Genomic DNA, 18,165 nt, shown 5'->3' with positions numbered 1-18,165 from the left:
CACGTGATGCTGGGCTGATGTTGTGGCGCTCACTGTAACATTTGCTGTGCCAACTAGCGGTGGGGTATCTGAAGTTGGCTCGTAACCCGAATTTTAGCTTGCAACTCAAAGCAAAAAATCGGCCGAGAGACGGCTCGTATCTTGAAAAACTCGTTAGTTGGGACACTCATAAGTCAAGGCCCCACTGTATTCTAATAAATAAGGAGACTTTCAGGATGAGCTTCATCTCCAATAATAAGCTTTAGACACTAGAACAACTGACTTCAAAGAAAACACATAGCAGAGCATGGGAGATGCCAACCTCACCTTCCAGGTAAGTCTCTGAGCCTTTCTATTAAGGCTTTTTGCCACATTTTCAGCAAAAGTTGTCATAAATGAAAAAATATGCATTTCTTGTACTTATTTTCTGTATCACCTTTAATATGTTTTTGCATATTCTAATTGTTTATGAAATACTTGTTTTATACTTAATAATGTTATTCAACCTAATGAACAATACTGCATGTGAACAATATATGGCACAATATATATCTAAAGAATATTTCATTGAACTACTCTATCAGTCAGAAATAAATATTATGTTACATGCTATAAAGACTACCCTTCATTCTACATCTATTGGGGTTTCAGGTGAGAAGGATTATTTTTTAGTTATTGGTCTTCATATAACAATTTATATATGTACATTTTTCTAAGCAAAACTGTGTATGTACAGTTGATACTTCTAGCATTATATTATTATATATATCTGAAACTATACTTAAACATAATACTGAGTTTTTATTGATATTAAAGTATTGTAGAGTCACTGGTATGTTTCTTATGATTGTTCTGCAAAATTTAAGTTTATGTGGAGCCAGTTCTTATAATCCTATTTTTATGAGAGTCTCTGTATCTTAAGCAAAGTTTATATAAGTAGGGCATGGTGGCCTGTGTCCAAAATCATGGATTTCTTCCATCCAGGTGTCAATAATAATAATGGCTACTTTGTTTATTTTATGACTGTTACATTAGGAAAATAGACCTCTCCCCTGGGAGACAGAACCAAAAATAACTTCCTTTGAGAAAAATGTAAGAGCAAACGATGTCACAACTACTAGTGAGTCAAACCACAAGGCCTCTAGTGAATTAAACCAGTTCTCTCAGAGACAAATGTCCAAAGTAAGGCAAGTTGGTAGGTGAATTACACTTCCAGTGGGCCAAGTGCTGAGACATTTCTTGGAAATGAGTAATCTTGGGACTGGGTCAGGAGCTCAAGTGATAGTGAAGTAGGGGCCAGAGTGAAGAGTAGGAGCTTGACCAGAAACTAAGGCAGAATGGCTGAGGTTAGTCTGGAGAAAGCCTGCTGCCCTCAGCAGCAATGACATTAAGTCCATCAGGGAAATTACTCAAGAACTCAGGAGGAGGGAGTTCATTCTTCTTGCCAAATTTTTGAAACCTTGCTTCCCATAATGAGAAAAACAGAGTCCAGTTAAAATTAATTTTGACTCAATAAAAAATGAGTGAGGGTTTAAGAAAACTTAGAATATTGCATTAATTCTTGAGTTTCTTAGTGGCTCAATAAACAGTCTATTTGGAACTTGAAATATAAGCAAACTAGATTTCTAAATCTATGTGTCATTGTTGGGGTTCCCCAGGAAGGGGCTCTGGAACATAGAACATAGATTTGCATACAGGAGGTCTATGGCAGAGTACCTTTGCAATATGTGAGGGACTGGAGGAAGTAAGACTGTGCAGAGGGAGCAAATAACTGTACTGTATCTGTAACAGAAGCCTCATCTGAATTTAGTAGGAACTCTGGAACTGGAAGGGCCCTTTCAGATTGTCCTGAATTGAGACAAGGAGTTGTGTCTTTATCCCCTCAGTTGAACCTTCATTGGATAAGGGCTACTGGGTGGATGGTGGTAGTATTAACTCAGTTCTGAGTCATCAGCAGCCAACAGTATTATCTGAGCTGAAGGAAGAAATGCCTTGGTCTAGGTGGCACCCCATGGCATCATGCAATATAATATGGTATGTAGATCAAGCTTATTCAAAAACTCTAATGCACAATTCATCATAAAATCAGAAGAGCTAAATATAATCTGCTCCTCTCAATGAGACACAGTAAATTCACAGTAGTCTCTACAGTGGGGTAAGCATTCCCCAGAGAGTGCACAAGCTGATCCACAGGAGGTCTGGAGGGAAAGATAGAACTTTTTGTGTAGTGTGTGTATTCTATATCACTCTGTTAACTTTTTTTTTTTGGTTGTAGGAATGGGTATGAAATGTGTAACAGTGCAATAGCACATGCATATAGTTTATAAATACAGAAATATATGTGTCAAGTGGTGTGCATCCCAACTGTTTTATGGAACCTATGACATGATGAAAACAGATGGAATGCCCTGCTATAGGTAATAATGATGGAGTTGCTATAGAGGAGGGTGTATGATATAAGAAAACACATTCACAAAGAAATAAGTAGATACCCAAAGGATAGGGTTTATAACAACTCTCAGGAGAAGGGTTCACTGATGTGACTCATTCAACATAACATTTTCCTCTTCTTGTTTCACAGATTTCAAAACCACCTCTTTTTAAAGGTGACAAAGGGAAACAATCTCATTTTTTAAGCTCCTGGTGTTAAATTGAGTCCCGTTCTTTTATCTTAATATTAGTGTTAAGATCTCCAGTTATTCATACTTAAGCTTTATTCTAGGGCTACAAGAAAATGTCATATAAAATGCTACCTTTGAAGTCTACCTTTTAAAAGTCTACTAGGATGATCTGATTGAAATTTAGACTTTTACAGAAGATAGCAAGAAGTCTAGTTTGTACAGATATCACTAAAATATTCACCTTAAAGTCTTAGAACATGTTCTTCCCTAAGCCAGCTCTCCTAGAGATGAAGAGAAGTTTTTGATTTTACCAGAGCTCTGACTGCTGATCATATGTGTGTCCCCTGGCAGGGGTGGCTATCGTACTGCCAATATTAAGGGATAGTTAAAAGGACTCACCACAGTGTCAGGTGTGACAAGGCTCAGAAAACTGTGTCCTATAAGTGAGAATTTATTAACTGGGAGTCAGTGTGTGACAAGGGAGGAAGTAGAAGTTGGAATATATTTCATAATGTCATCTGCAGACTTAGGTGGTTCTTTGTGTTTGTGGAAAAATAAATGAGTTTATATTTTATTGTAAGGGATATTAAGTGCATTTGTTAAAGTGTACCATGAAAATATCATCTCTCATCATAGGGATAAGCAAGTGTCCCTCTTGTCCATTTTTTTCATATATAAGCATATGGAAATAAGCCAGCCATGTTTATTAGCAAAAATTGGCTTCATACATTAGCCTCCAAATACTTTTCTTCTTGGACCAACATTGACCTGCACCTCATTTGCTACCCTATAACCTTTGCAATTAGAGTCACCAAACAAGTGGATAGGGTTTTCACTTTGTAAATGCCACTTTTTAAATGTCTTATTAGCTCATTTATTCAAAATATTCAACTAATACTTATGGAGGTCCCACTGTGGGCCTAGTCCTGCCCAGGGCACTGAGGTGAAAGAGGTAAACAAAGCAGACACAACCCTACTCTCATGGGTTTGTATTCTAAGAAAAATTAAACAAACACCAACTAAAAATGCAGCTGACAAATATACAGGAAACAAAACGGGATGAAGTGGGGAAAGGTACTTGAGAAGACTGCACTAGTGGAGGCCAAGCAAAGCGGGGTGGTTGGGTTGATACTGAATGAGGAAACATAGGAGAGGAAGAAAGAAATCACTGGGAAATCTGGGAGAACTGTGTTTGGGGCAGAGGAAATAATAAAGGACCTACTGCACAGGTAGGTTTACTGCATTCCAAGAGCAAACAAACCCATGTGGCTGGAACATACTAAGTGAAGGAAGGAGACAAATGCAAATTGGATTGAGGAAGTCTCGCAGGGAGTTTAAATTTTGTACTAAGTTGGGTGGGAAACCATTAAAGACTGTGGAAAGAGGATGATACAAGTTAATTACTGTATTATAAAAATAATTTTGGCTTCACTATGGAAAATGGACCTTGAAAGAGCAAGAGTAGAAGAAAGTTATCCAAGCAGATCATGGTGATTGAAGTTAGAATAAGAGTGGATAATATGAGCAGTGGATAGGTTTAGATTTAATGGAAAGTGGAGTTATCAGAAATGGTGATCAATTGGAAATTGAGGTGATAGAAAGAATAATAATAATATCTAGGTCCAGTGGGATAATTGTTTCAGTAAGTAAAAAAAAAAATCTTGGGAGTGGAGCAGGACTGGGTTTTGCTCATTGAGGTTGATGAGAAATTATGGTTCTGTAACACTTGAGATGCCTTTTAGACACCTAAGGGGGCATCCAGAATTCAGTGGTGACCACAGAGCTGGAGGTTTACATTTGGGAGAGATAGTTTCTGGCTGCTTCCTGCATTCTAAAGCCTGGGCTTGAGGTGGGCAATGCTTGTACCTTTCAAAATTATCTGTGATAAATATGGTATAGTCAATAGCCAGTGAGGAATTTTCTAAAGGGTTAACATGAACTGTCTTAGATGTTTGCATCAGACTGAATTGCCCTTTGATTATACATTGGAAATAAAGCTTGATTACTCTTAGTTCATGACTGAGGGAATGTATGAACATTTTAATTCAGATTTTCACTCCTATTAAACTAATTTTGAAATATATTTTCATGACAGCTAAGTTTGTTTAGGGCAAAGTTGTCAGCAAAAAAGTCACAACTATGTAGCAATTTATCTTTAGGCATTAAATAACATCTATTATTTTTCAAATAAAAATATATCAGCAGTTAAAATCCTAACCTCTGAGCAATTGTAAATGATAATGACCCACTGCTTAGAAATTACTTTGCCTACTTTTTTTTTTGCCTACTTTCAATATGAAACATAAAAAATAAAACCAGAGCAATTTTCTATGATAATATTATTTCAAAACCAATAAATGTTGCAATGTTGTTAAAAGTAATAGATTTAAGTAACAGTTTATTTCTTCAATCCTAACAATTTTGACACATATAAGAATATTATCAGTTTCTGTTCAATATTCCTTTTTCTAGGGAGACTAAGACTTCTTTAGAAAGCTGTCTTCTAATTTGATTTTTAAATGAATGTAAAAGCAATAATCATAACCATTTATTTAAAACCATAATATGGAGACATTTTATAATATGTATTTCAATAATCACAGCCTACTGGGTTCAAGCAGAAATATGAGACACTTATTTTATGTAGGAAAAGACTGCTAAATTGCATTTCTTATTTCTCATTCTGTTCCTAGGATACCAATATGAAAAATAGTAACTTTAGAGCTATGACAGACTGAGATGAAAATCTCAATGGGTAGTTATAAGGTTAGTGTTGAATAATATTAAAAAAAGATACAGGGTTTCAAAAAGATGTTAGTATCTCAAAGTTTCTGAATTCTGAAAGCTATTTAAGTTTTTTTTCTATTAAACTACTTACAATAAAACATTTTAGAAACATATTTTCTATTGTTAATAGCTTATAACAGTGATGCAGAACTAGTCAATTATAATGGACTAGAAACCTGGTGCACAAAAATTTGTGCACTTGGGGGTGGGGGTCCCTCAGCGACCCCTCGGGGGATTACCATCTGCTGGCTTAGGCCCACTCCCCGGGAGATTGGGCCTAAGCTGGCAATCAGACATACCTCTGGCAGTCCGGGAACCCTCAGGGGATGTCCACATGCCAGCAGAGAGCAGGCCTAAGCTGCAGTCGGACATCCTTAGCACTGCTGAGGAGGTGGGAGAGGCTCCCACCACCACCGCTGTACTGGCAGCCATCAGCCTGGCTTGTGGCTGAGCAGAGCTTCTCCATGTGGAACTCACTGACCACCAGGGGGCAGCTCCTGAATTGAGCGTCTGCCCCCTGGTCGTCAGTCTGCATCGTAATGACCAGTCATTCCCAGTCATTCCCAGTCATTCTGCTGTTAGGGTCAGTTTGCATATTACCCTTTTATTATATAGGATACAGGCCTGGTGCATGGGTGGGGGCCGGCTGGTTTGCCCTGAAGGGTGTCCCGGATCAGGGTGGGAGTTCCGCTGGGGTGCCTGGCCAGCCTGGGTGAGGGGCTGATGTGTGTTTGCAGGCTGGTCACACCCCCTTCAGGGTGGGGATCCCCACTGGGGTGCCTGGCCAGCCTGGGTGAGGGGCTGATGGCTGTTTTCAGGCTGGTCACACCCCCTTCAGGGTGGGGATCCCCACTGGGGGACCTGGCCAGTCTGGGTAAGGGGCTGAGGGCTATTTTCAGGCTGACCAAGCCCGTCGGTGATGGAAGCTCCCAGCCTCTCCTTTTTTTCTTTTTTTTTTATTCTGGGATTTATTTACCATCTATAATTGAAACTTTGTTGCCTTCAGTGGAGCTGAGAGCCAGTTCCTGCTCACTCCAGCTCTGTGGCCACGGCCGGCTGAAAGCAGGTATCTGAGGTTTATTTACCTTCTATAATTGCAACTTTGTTGCTTTGAGTGAAGCTCACAGCCAGGCTGTGGCAGGGGGGAAGCTTGGCTTCCTCCACCACTGGAGCAAGCAAGCCTCCTGCTCGCTTCAGCTCCATGGCTGCCAACCACCATCTTGGTTGGGTTAATTTGCATACAATCGCTCTGATTGGCTGGTGGGCGTGGCTTAAGGTGTAGCAAAGGTATGGTCAATTTGCATGTTTGTCTTTTATTAGATTAGATTGGTCAATTGGTAATTATGATCTATTTGACCAGGTGGTGGCAGCTGTCTCTGGGAAATTCTTTCACCATTACAGACTCCTTTTTCTTGTTCAGAGAATTTGCTATAACACCCTGACTCCTTCCCCCCTCATCTCCACTGCACAACATCATGTCCCCACGCTTACAATATTAATATTCCAGAAAGACAAGCACTTTTGGCTTTGTATTAACAATGCAGCAGTGATCAAAACACATTTAGTTATCTTTTGGTTCAGAGGAAAGTATTTGAAATGCATTCAATAACTTTGAATTGGTCATCTAATTTAGTAATTAGTTTGTCTGAGTAAATTCAATGGAAAGTTGCTTTCTGGAGTGTGTGGTATAATGCACTGACTTCACTATTGGCCATTTCATTAAAAAAAATCAATTGTCAGCATATAACCAACTACTTCAATTAGTGTACAATCAACTGGAAATGAAAGTATAAAAACTCTTCTTGAAAGTAATGGAATTTGGTTTGGCCATTGATAATTTATTTTTTATTATCTAAAGAGTATGTAATTATTTTATGTTAGATAAAAAGTTGAACTTATATTCACTTGGCTGCTGCTGATCTTATACATTGTCATTGCTTGTTAAAATTTGAGACTTTTATCTGCCAGGTTTTTGATTGGAAAATATATTGAAAGAACACTGAACACTAGAACTTTTATATTTTCTATTTAGGTGATTAGGACAAATTTTAGCTATTTATAGCCTAAAACCTTTATCTTTCTGTCTAAAACCTAATGTAAAATGTGGTTTATATAATAAAAATGAGATTGCAAAATATAGTCAGTTCCCACTAAATTCAGATTTATTTTTTAAAAAATTGAAACCATTTTTATCAATACCAGGCACATGAGGTACACCCCAAATTTCTGCCAGCCAAGGCGATTGGCTGGCTGGCCCCACACTGATTAGGGTGTTGGGGGTGATCCAGCCCGGACCAGTTTGCTGGCCATGTACAGTCCTCTCCTGAAAACTGTCACAATTCAACTCCAAATTTTGGTGTGCAGAACAAAATAATAATTCCCCTAGTGATCTCTTATAGCATTCTGTCATACTTAATTTTTGACTGGCTCATGCATATTCTCATCATTCTGCAGGTGTATTACTAGTCTATAATGTTTTGCAGACTCAATAAATGTACTCTGTAGTCACTTAAATGCCATTTTATGAGTGTGCTTTGAAGATGTGACTAGTCAGAGCAGAGTAGTTTCTGGATATATGTATTGCAGGTCAGCAGCAGTTAACTACATAGCACCCTATGGTTCTGAAGCAGTTAGTTCACGTTGAAAGTAGGCTGACTTTTGAGAGGAATATGGTTACAGGGGGTAAATGGGAAAGTTTCTTAGGCACAGGATATTGAAAAACTGAAATAAATGCTATATGAAGATTCAATTAAAACACTGTAAAAGTTGAAAAATATAAAAATTAAAGTATGAATTATGATAATTTAAGAAATGTATGTCTAATGAATATAAGTTCTGCATTTATTATGTGTTTCACATTGATGTAATGGAAACTTAATTGATTTCATTAGAAATAACACAAATCATGAGATTTATAGTAATGAGTTTGAATGGCATTTATATGCCTTTTTACAAGGCAGGTCTGATTGTGAAAATGATCAGACACACAGACTAATGGAACAGAATTGAGAACCCAGATACAAAACCACATGTGTATGAGCAAATAATTTTTTTAAAAGGAGCCAAAACAAAGCTTTTTCAATAAATGGTGTGGGGGGAAATTGGAAATCCACATGCAAAACAATGACGATAGAGTATAGTTTCTTCCCATGTATAATAATTAATGGATCAAAGACCTAAATATAAGACCTGAAACAATAAATTACATAGAAGAAAACATAGGTACTATTCTTATGGACCTTGGTCATAAAGATATTTTATGAATTTGACCCCAAAGGCAAGGGGAGTAAAGCCAAAAATAAATGCTTGGGATTGTATTAAACTGAAAAGCTTCTGCATAGTAAAAGGCAAACCAACCAAATGGGAGGAGATATTTGCAAAAAAAACATAGCTCAGACAAGGGGTTAATATCCAAAATATATAAATAACTCATACAACTCAATATCAAACAAACCAACAAATAATCCAAGTAAAAAATGTGTAGAGAACCTGAAGAGACACTTTTCCCAAAAAGTCATACAAATGGCCAACATGTATATATGAAAAGAGGTTCAACTTCACTAGCTATTAGAGAAATGCAAATCAAAACTACAATGAGATACCTCAAACCTGTTAAGAATGGCTATTACAAGCAAAACAGGTAATAACAAGTGTTGGGCCCTGACCAGTTTGGCTCAGTGGATAGAGCATCGGCCTGAGGACTGAAGGGTCCCAGGTTCAATTCTGGTCAAGGGCATGTACCTTGGTTGCGGGCACATCCCCAGTGGGAGGTGTGCGGGAGGCAGCTGATCGATGTTTCTCTCTCATGATGTTTCTCTCTCATCGATGCTTCTAACTCTCTATACCTTTCCCTTCCTCTCTGTAAAAAATCAATAAAATATATTTAAAAAATAATAAAAAAATAATAAGTGTTGGAAAGGTTGTAGAGAAAAAAGGAACCTTCATTCACTGCTGGTGATATGTACACTGGTACAACCACTATGAAAAACAGTATGGAGGTCCCTCAAAAAATTAAGAATGAAGTTACTATATGACCCAGCAATCCCACTTCTCTTATCTACCCAACAAATTTGAAAACATTTATACACAAAGATATATGCACCCCTACGTTCTTTGCAGCATATTCACGGTGGCCATGACATGGTGACAACCAGTGTCCTTTGATAAATGATGGGATAAAGAAGATGTGGTACATATATACAAGTTAATTCTACTTAGCCATAAGAAAAGATGAAATATTGCCATTTGCAATAACATGGATGGACCTTGAGAATATTATGCTAAGCCAAATAGAAAAAGCTAAGAACCATATGATTTTACTCATATGTGGGATATAAAACTGTAACTCATTGCCCTGGCCAGTGTGGCTTGGTTGGTTGGGCATCTTCCCATGCTAACAAGGAGTCACTGGTTTTGTTCCTTTTTTGGGGCATAAACCCAGGTTGTGGGCTTGATCACCGGGGCGGGGGCAGGAGGGGGTGAGGAGGGAAGGGGCAGAGGGGGTGCGGGAGGAAGCAAATCAATGTTCAGTGAGTGTTTCTCTCTCTCCTCCATGTTTCTCCCTCCCTCCCCCTTCCTAAAAAAAAAAAAAAAAAAAAAAAAAGCAAAACAAATAAAGACACACACCCTATAACTCATAGAGGAAGACAACAGTATGCTGGAAGGGTGGGGATAGTAAAGGGTAAAGGGGGCCAAATATATGGTGATTTGACTTTGGGTGGTGGGAGCACAGTGCAATATACAGATTATGTATTGTAGAACTATACACTTGAAACCTATATAACCTTACTAACCAATGTTGCCCCAATAAATTTAATATAAAGTAAAAAATAAAATGAAATAAAATAAGAATGATTCAAAGGGAGGGAAATAATAATAAATTTTTATTTTGCTTTTCATCAGCATATCTCTAAACTAAATTAATTGTCAACATTTGTAAATAAAGTTTCTGTCCTGATTAAAAAGAAATTATATCTGGCCTGAAACTCATTAAACAGATGGTAAAATCTAATTTAACTTTCTTTAATACTGCCTTTTTAAAAATAAAAGCAAATGAGTTTGTCAGCTTTTAATTATAAAAGTTCTAGTTTTAATTTATTATATATATAACAGAATAAGACAGTTGCTAAATTTATTCTAATGTGCCTTCCTATTTTATACACTGTTTTTAAATTTAATAATTTAAATTTAACCATCCTTTCAAGATTTTTCGTAAAAGAATCACATTTATTAGAAGAGAAGTTTACATTTTTAGAAGTTTAAAGTTTTTAGAAAATAAATTTAACTTAAGTCACTTAATAGATGTTGAAATGAAGACCTAGTAGATGAGTTTCTAAGTATTGTATTTGCAATCATTAAAATGTTTACAGAGTTTAAATTTCATAATGTCCCTTCTTAAAAACATGCCTCAAATATATCAATGCAAGTTATTCATACTTAAATTCTGATTTAAGTAACTATGTTTTGTTTTTTCATTGATGATAATTGTTACAAAATTATTATATGGCATTCTAGAGCACAATAGCCTTATTAAAAACTATTTTTCAATGTCTGTTACACAAATGTGCTTTGACCTGTTAATTGTTTAATTGCTATGCTAATTCATTGAAGTGTCATGTTTTATTCTTTCTGAAAAAAGCCTCTTTATATGACATTTTAAAATGTATTTCATCTCAAGGTATAAATGCATTTGCTGTATCTGTAACAAGAAAAAATATTCAAGATATTATCTGTTTAAAATAAACCTTTAGGTATAATGCCATATATGATATCTTCTGATTACAACCTTCATTATATCATAGAACATACCTGTATTTCCTCATTGTGTCTAGCGAGTACTAAGAAAGATAAGACATGTTCAATATATACTTATTGAAATAACAAATGAAATATATAATTAAGTTGATCTCTCTCTATAAAATTTAAATGGAATAGGAAAGTGATTCTTCCTAATTATCAAATAATAACTTAAAATCATTCTAATCACAAATAATATGCTTTCAATCTTGAATTATAATTTTAAAATTTCTATATTGTTTTACTCATTCATCCCATTCATTCATTGAGCAAACATTGATTTAGTTCCCATTAGATACCATGTTTAGTAATAGATACAGGGAATATAAAAAATTATTAAATGAGGGCATTGAAGAGAGTGATTATATTCTAGAAACAATGCCTATTGCCAGTAGGAACTTGTCTGCATCTAAGCAAGTTTGAAAGGCTAACAGTATCTCTTCACTCTATTCAACAAATTCTGAGGTTCCATTATGGATCAGGAGAATTCCTAAGTAGTGAGTATATGAAATTGAATAAGACCATGCCTACTTGTAGTAAATCATTCAATAATGAAGAGATAAAGGATTTACTTTGAAAGTCAAGGATATGTTTATTTATTTGAGAGAGAGAGGCATGAAGACACAAACGAGGGAGAGAGAGAGAGAGAGAGAGAAAGAGAGAGAGGAGAGAGAGATTAGTTGCCTTCCATAGGTGCCCTGACTGGGGATCAAACCCACAACCTTTTGGTGTACAGGACAATGCTCCAACCAACTGAGCACCTGGCCTGGGCTACAGTAAGATTTTGATCTAACTATAAAAGCATCAGAGAATTAGTCATATTTCCAGGAATCTAGAAGGCATTCAATTGAGATTAAATGTAAAATGAACTACTTGAGAATATTTACCAGTGGTACCATTTACCTCAATTATAATATAGTTATAATTTATTTTAAAAGATGTTATGACTTGTGCATAGTAGGTATGATGATTGCTTAATAGAAATATTGAACCATGACTCATTTGTAGCAGTGAAGCTATTGCTACAATAATTCCGCATTAAAAAAAAACAAAACATGAAAAACTTCGTAAAATGTATCAAGACATATTTTTTTCTTGTTCATGCACTTGTGGTCAGGTGCAACTCAGTTGATCAAGGCTAGATTTGGCTGGGGTTTGCTTGAAGCCCAGATCTGTTGTATGTGTAATTACTAGGTCAGATATTGATTTGTTTTAACAATTTACAAAAATCAGAATAAATTACTAACCAAGAAATTACACTTACAACTAGTCTGAGCAACAAATGAGATTGGATTGTTATAGTACACATTTGTACTCTATTTTGTTAGGATTGGTTTACTAATATTATAGCAAAATTAGTAACGTTATCAGTAGAAAAACATGTTGTACTATAATTAAATCATTTAAATAATCCTTTTTTGATGCCTTAATGTGCTAGATTTCTCAATTCACTAAAGTAGATAAGAGTTTTCTGTAAATACAACTTATTATCAGTAGTTTGCTTCTCTAGAAATAATAGAGAATTTAGAAGTTTATATTAGCATTTAATACCAATATGCTATTCTGATGTTGATGCATTATGTTTATCTACAGAACATGCAACAAGACAGAAATATAGGATAATTAGATCATTTGCAATCTGTTAGCCTTTGGCAATTATCAGTAATAGGTTTTTTTTTTCCTTTAGAAAAATATAGATGATTTTGGTAATGGGCTAGTCCCAGTTTCAAAGAAGAACAATTTATATACTGAGGTTATGTTTACTAGTGTTTCCAAACATAATGTATTCTTTTCTGTTTCTTATATTCCATGCTTAGAATTTGTTCAAGAAAACAGGCTATCAAAATTAATAGTATAGAGATACTAGTACAAATATCTAGAGATTTCACTGTTCCTCCTAACTCATGAAATTTATCACTGGGATGGGGAGATGGAAATGAAGCCATTGGGAATGTGGATTTTCTGCTGATAATTATTTGTCTTCCTCAATAGACAAAAATATGGAAGTGTCCATATTAGATATTTTTGGGATCTAAAGCACATACGTTCTCTAGAAAACGCAATAAGAAGATCCATTTATGTGAAATGTACTCAGTGTAACTGATTTTGCATGTGAATGTGTAGTATACACATATGCATGTATTCTCAAACTGTTCTTAGTTACTGAACTGTTAAGCTAAACTGAATATCATTCTACTGTGTTTAAGATATATAGTAACCTGCTAAATAGACTTTCTTATCAAGAACAACAGCCCAGCTGGTATGGCTTAGTGGTTGAGCCTTGACCCATGAGCTAAGAGGTCACCAGTTTGATCTTAGTCAGGGACCTGTCAGAGTTGTGCAGGAGGCAGCCGATCAATGATTCTCTCTCATCATTGATGTTTCCATCTCTCTCTCCCTCACCTTTCCTTTCTCTCTAAAAATAAAATCGATGAAACATTAAAAAAAAACTTGATTGTTCCTAATACTACTCACCATAGGTGAGCTACTCTCTTCTCCACCAAGTTCCCTGCTAAACTTGTTTCTAAACATCTGTTCCACTCAGAGACAGTAGTTGACATTGTTATAAATGACTTTAATAAGCATTTACAGAATCTGCTTTTATCCTCATTTAATTTTCATATGTTTGTTTTGAATGGATCAAGCCGAAGGAACTACATGGAGCGTCTCTACATGACTTTCATAAAGTAGGGTCAAAGAGGGAAGTTGTGTTTGGAAAGGGATCAGGTTGATGCAGTGCCCCTCTATTCACCAAGTGGTAATTTTCATTGTAGCGGCCAGAACATTCTAAAAGTTGGTTCGTGTGCGTGTTTTGGCAGCCAGAATTGGTCACAGTGCGTGTTTTAAAGTTATAAAGGAGCCTCTTGGTGGGACAAATGCAGGCCAGAGGAGGTAACTGTGTTCAAGGCTTTAAAATGAAGCTGGAGCGAGAATTCCAGGAAGTCAACCTTTGGAAGCAGGCACCCAGGGGACTCCAGAAATCTCCTCTCAGACCCTATACCCCTGGACTTTCAGGAATCTTTACCCTATTCTCCTTTTCTAAAATATACTTAATGGTCATGACAACATCAAAAATCAAATTAAAAAAGACAGTGAACATAAGATGCATCAAAGGACCTTCTAGACACAGTATGCCTGAGATCTGAGAAGCTAAGAAGCTGAAGATACCAAGAGGGAGATCAACAAGAGCTAATGTGAAAGGAAAGGGGCATAAATGCTAACAAGTTTCTTAAGTTTTTATCCAAAGACACTTACTGAATGTCTTCCCCACACCAAATTTACAAATGTATTTTATTTTTTAAAGCCTCCCCACCCCTTTTTTGACAGTCAAGTCCAGATGAGGGACGCTGAAACTCAGTGTTCACCACCACCCTCTCAATCCTATTCTGAAGAGTCCACAAGTGTTTCTTTTTTTAAAAAAGTATTTATTTCAAATTTTTGTTTTCCTATTACAGTTTACATTCAGTATTATTTTGTATTAGTTTCTGGTGTACAACCAAAGACAGAAGTCTTTCTTGAGTAGGCTTCAGATTCCATTCTGATGACTCTGGCAATCCCTATTTAGATCTGGCTCCCTCCGTCCCCAATGTTCCACAATCACTTGACCTTTTTTTAATTTTATTCATTGGTAGACTGTCTGTGCTCTTGTTTTAATAATAATATAGTGACTACTTTTAAATTCTTCCATGACTATGAGTCTTATTCATTAATGCTTCTAAAATCTTTTCTAAAAAAATTTATTGTTGAAAGCATTACACATGTCCCCCTTTTTCTCCCATTGACCTCTTCTTACCCACTCTACCCCCTCCCCCAGGCCTTCACCACCCTATTGCCTTTGTCAATGGATTATGTGTATATTTATACAAGTTCTTTGGTTGATCTCTTCCCACCCTTCTCCCTTCATCCCCTCTGAGATTCCACAATCTGTTCCATGCTTCTATGTAAAACAGTCATAGATCTTAAGAATTTCAAATCTAATAGTCACTAAAGTAGAAAAAAAAACATATTATGCATGACTTCTGAAGAACAAAAATGAGCCATTTGTTTTTAAAATAAATTTACTTTGTTTCCTTCTAGAGTTTTTGCTAGATTATCTGCAATGTAGCAGATAATCTTATAGACTACAATATCAATTATCTTCTTTTTTAGGATTGTAAAATGAAAATTGGCATTTATCCACCAACTCATGATTTTCTCTTTATTGGATGAATGCACATAGATTGCTTTACCTCTACCTCAATTTCCAACTTAAAGTTTTAGCAGAATCTTTCATTTTCATCACCGTGCAAGCAGATGTGATCTTTATTCATTTTCCTTTTCATTGAACAGTTCCATCATTTGAAAATTTTCACATGATTTAATTTAACTTTTTCTTTTTTTATAGTAGATACATCTGCTGCTACCTGTATCTGATTGTCATTTTAATGGGTTGCCAAGAAGCTATGACCACAATGATATTGTATTTTCCTGCTATTCTTTTATTTTTTGTTTCACATATATAAACTTTTAAGAAGTGAAGTTGATATATTGTTAGAGATTTGATTTTTGTTTTTCCAAAATGTTCCTCCATAATTATTTTATTAATGCCTTTGAAAACATTTTATGGTTAATTTATATATAAAACATGGAGTATCTGTACAAGACTTTATAAAGTAGGGCAAAAGGAATTGTTTACTTTCCCAAATGCGCATTGATGTAGATTACATAATAGTTACTACAAAACTATATTTGAGGGAGTACATTTTGTTTTATAAGAATAATTCCTAAATGTAATTTAAAAGTGATAAACTAGCCTTTGATGTGAATTAATGCACATTTATTATCTTAATCTTCATGCAAATTTAAGAAGACTATGTCTTCAAGTTGGTTACATAAGTTTCAGGGCCCAGTGTAAAATGAAAATGTAGATTCCCTTGTTCAAAAGTTACTAAGAAGTTCAAGACAACCAAGTGGCACATGCACAGGCCCTTTGCAAGCATGTTGCATGCCGATGAAGGCAGCTCTGTTCGTATTTTTTAAGCTTATCACTTGGTTTGCCAGCAAATCTTTAAATTGAGAAAACCTACCCTAAAGAATATCTTTACCAGAATGTTTTAAAAGTTATAGCATATTATTAGATCCATATAATTAAAACTATGAAAAAATATCACATAGCTAACCTCAAATTCAAAGCATGGGATTCTTACATGAACTCTCTGATAAAACTTACATGGCAAGTTAATATTTCACCTGTATTTTCACTTCTGAAAAGTCTAGGTATCATTTCTATCACATGTTAGCCTCAACTCTAACTTGTGTAGATTCTAAATACTATCCCAAGTCAGCCCTAATGAATTCAGAGATAACTGTATTTCCTCTTCTATTAGTTGGAATAAAATTGTCATCATTCAGCCTTTTAGCTTACAAAAAGGTAGCTTTATGTGTTTCTACCGAAGACATGGCGGCCTATTAAATATGTGAAGTTAGGGACCATATAGCCTCCACCCCAACCAATACCAAACATAGGTGCATAATCCATATGAGAAATTTTCCAAACCCTTCAACATGTTGGTTGAGTGAGTATAACAATTAAGTTTATTAATTTTTCTTTTGACATACTTTTTAAAAATGAATGATCCAAATGTTAATGAATGGACTGCATAGTGAAACATGCTTACCAGTTCCCATGACCTAAAACAAAACCCTTTCCCAAATTTTTGTCCTTATCAACTCCTAAGCAATCACTAGCTTAACCTTATACAATGTATAAGTGAAACCTAACAACTTTTAATTGCATGCATTTTTTTATCCTTTTTCCAGCAAATAATCCCTTCAATAATGTCCCATGTTCCATTTTTTCTTATTCTTTTCCAGTATTATTTCTCTTAAAATTATAAGAGTTTCTGTGATGAATCATAGTTCTTTCTACTTCTGAGGTCTGAGAGCATTCTTGCAAAGGTTCTCATAAACCTATCTGACATGTGAGAAATAGACTGAATAATATCAGTATAACGAATGCCATTGTAAATTCTATGAGACCTATGTATAACATCAGAAAACAAATCAGACCATAGTTTATGGTCTAAAGATATAATTTTCTGATGATTTCAAATGAAATGAAAATAACATTAATACAATGTAGAGCATTGGATTTCTGAAATTTTCATCTGCTGAACATTTTCCATCAACAAATTTTATACAGAAGTCCAACATGAGAAAACCCTAGCTCACAGGGTCTCCGAATTAATCCCTCTGTACACACACACACACACACACACACACACACATACAATAACTCCAAAAATATTAAATCTGAATTCTTAGGGGCTTAACCAATTCATAGTTTATCTGCTGCTTACAAAAAGTCCAGTGTTGGTCAGGATACCCTCTTCTACCTTTAAACCGTGATACTCATTACTCGTAATCTTGAGGTACCCAAGGCAGAAAAACAGAGCGCTTAAGAGTAAGACAGGGGCTTTTAACTGTCTCATCCTCAAAGTGATACATGTCACTTCAAGTCATAGTCTATTAATTAAATATTTTCACATGATCTCAACATCACTAGGAGTCTCTGAAATATCTGGAAGTACATGAATATTTGCTGAACATGAAACGTCTGCCAGTCTCTTTGGCTTTCTCATGCTGGAGATGATTTCCCTAGGCTTCAAGCAGTCCTCCACGAAATATGATTCTCCAGCACCAAACTTTCTATAACAAATTGGCTGCAAAGAATGCAATGTTTGATTTCCTGAAACAGACTGGAATGCTGAAAGCGTGGGCGTCGCCAAAAGGACCGAGCTGTGCTCTTAGGCTGCCTAGTCTGAGGTAGGGGTAATGTTCTTTTTTGAAAATTGAGTCTCTCAAGGACATCCGTCTGAGTGGACAGGCTTCTGAGACACAGGAGCATGTCCAGGATTTCCCTGCAAAAGATTTCTGGGTCTGCTGTAATGTGGGAGTGAATCCAGAAAATGTAAGGCCTCAAGAGTAGAAATAGTGACTTATT

At 35.8% G+C, this 18,165-nt stretch overlaps 1 protein-coding gene across 4 annotated transcripts in view; it reads left to right on the top strand.

The window, feature by feature from the left end:
* GPC5 (glypican 5) overlaps nucleotides 1-18,165 on the top strand; it is a 1,289,857-nt gene that overhangs the window by 456,063 nt on the left and 815,629 nt on the right. The gene's annotated exons all lie outside the window — the stretch shown is intronic.

Source organism: Myotis yumanensis, unplaced genomic scaffold (genome assembly GCF_028538775.1).
Source record: "Myotis yumanensis isolate MYYU_CA2020_CCGP unplaced genomic scaffold, mMyoYum1.0.hap1 SCAF_3, whole genome shotgun sequence".
In the NCBI taxonomy this organism is placed as follows: domain Eukaryota; kingdom Metazoa; phylum Chordata; class Mammalia; order Chiroptera; family Vespertilionidae; genus Myotis; species Myotis yumanensis.
This window is presented reverse-complemented; position numbering and strand designations above follow the sequence as displayed.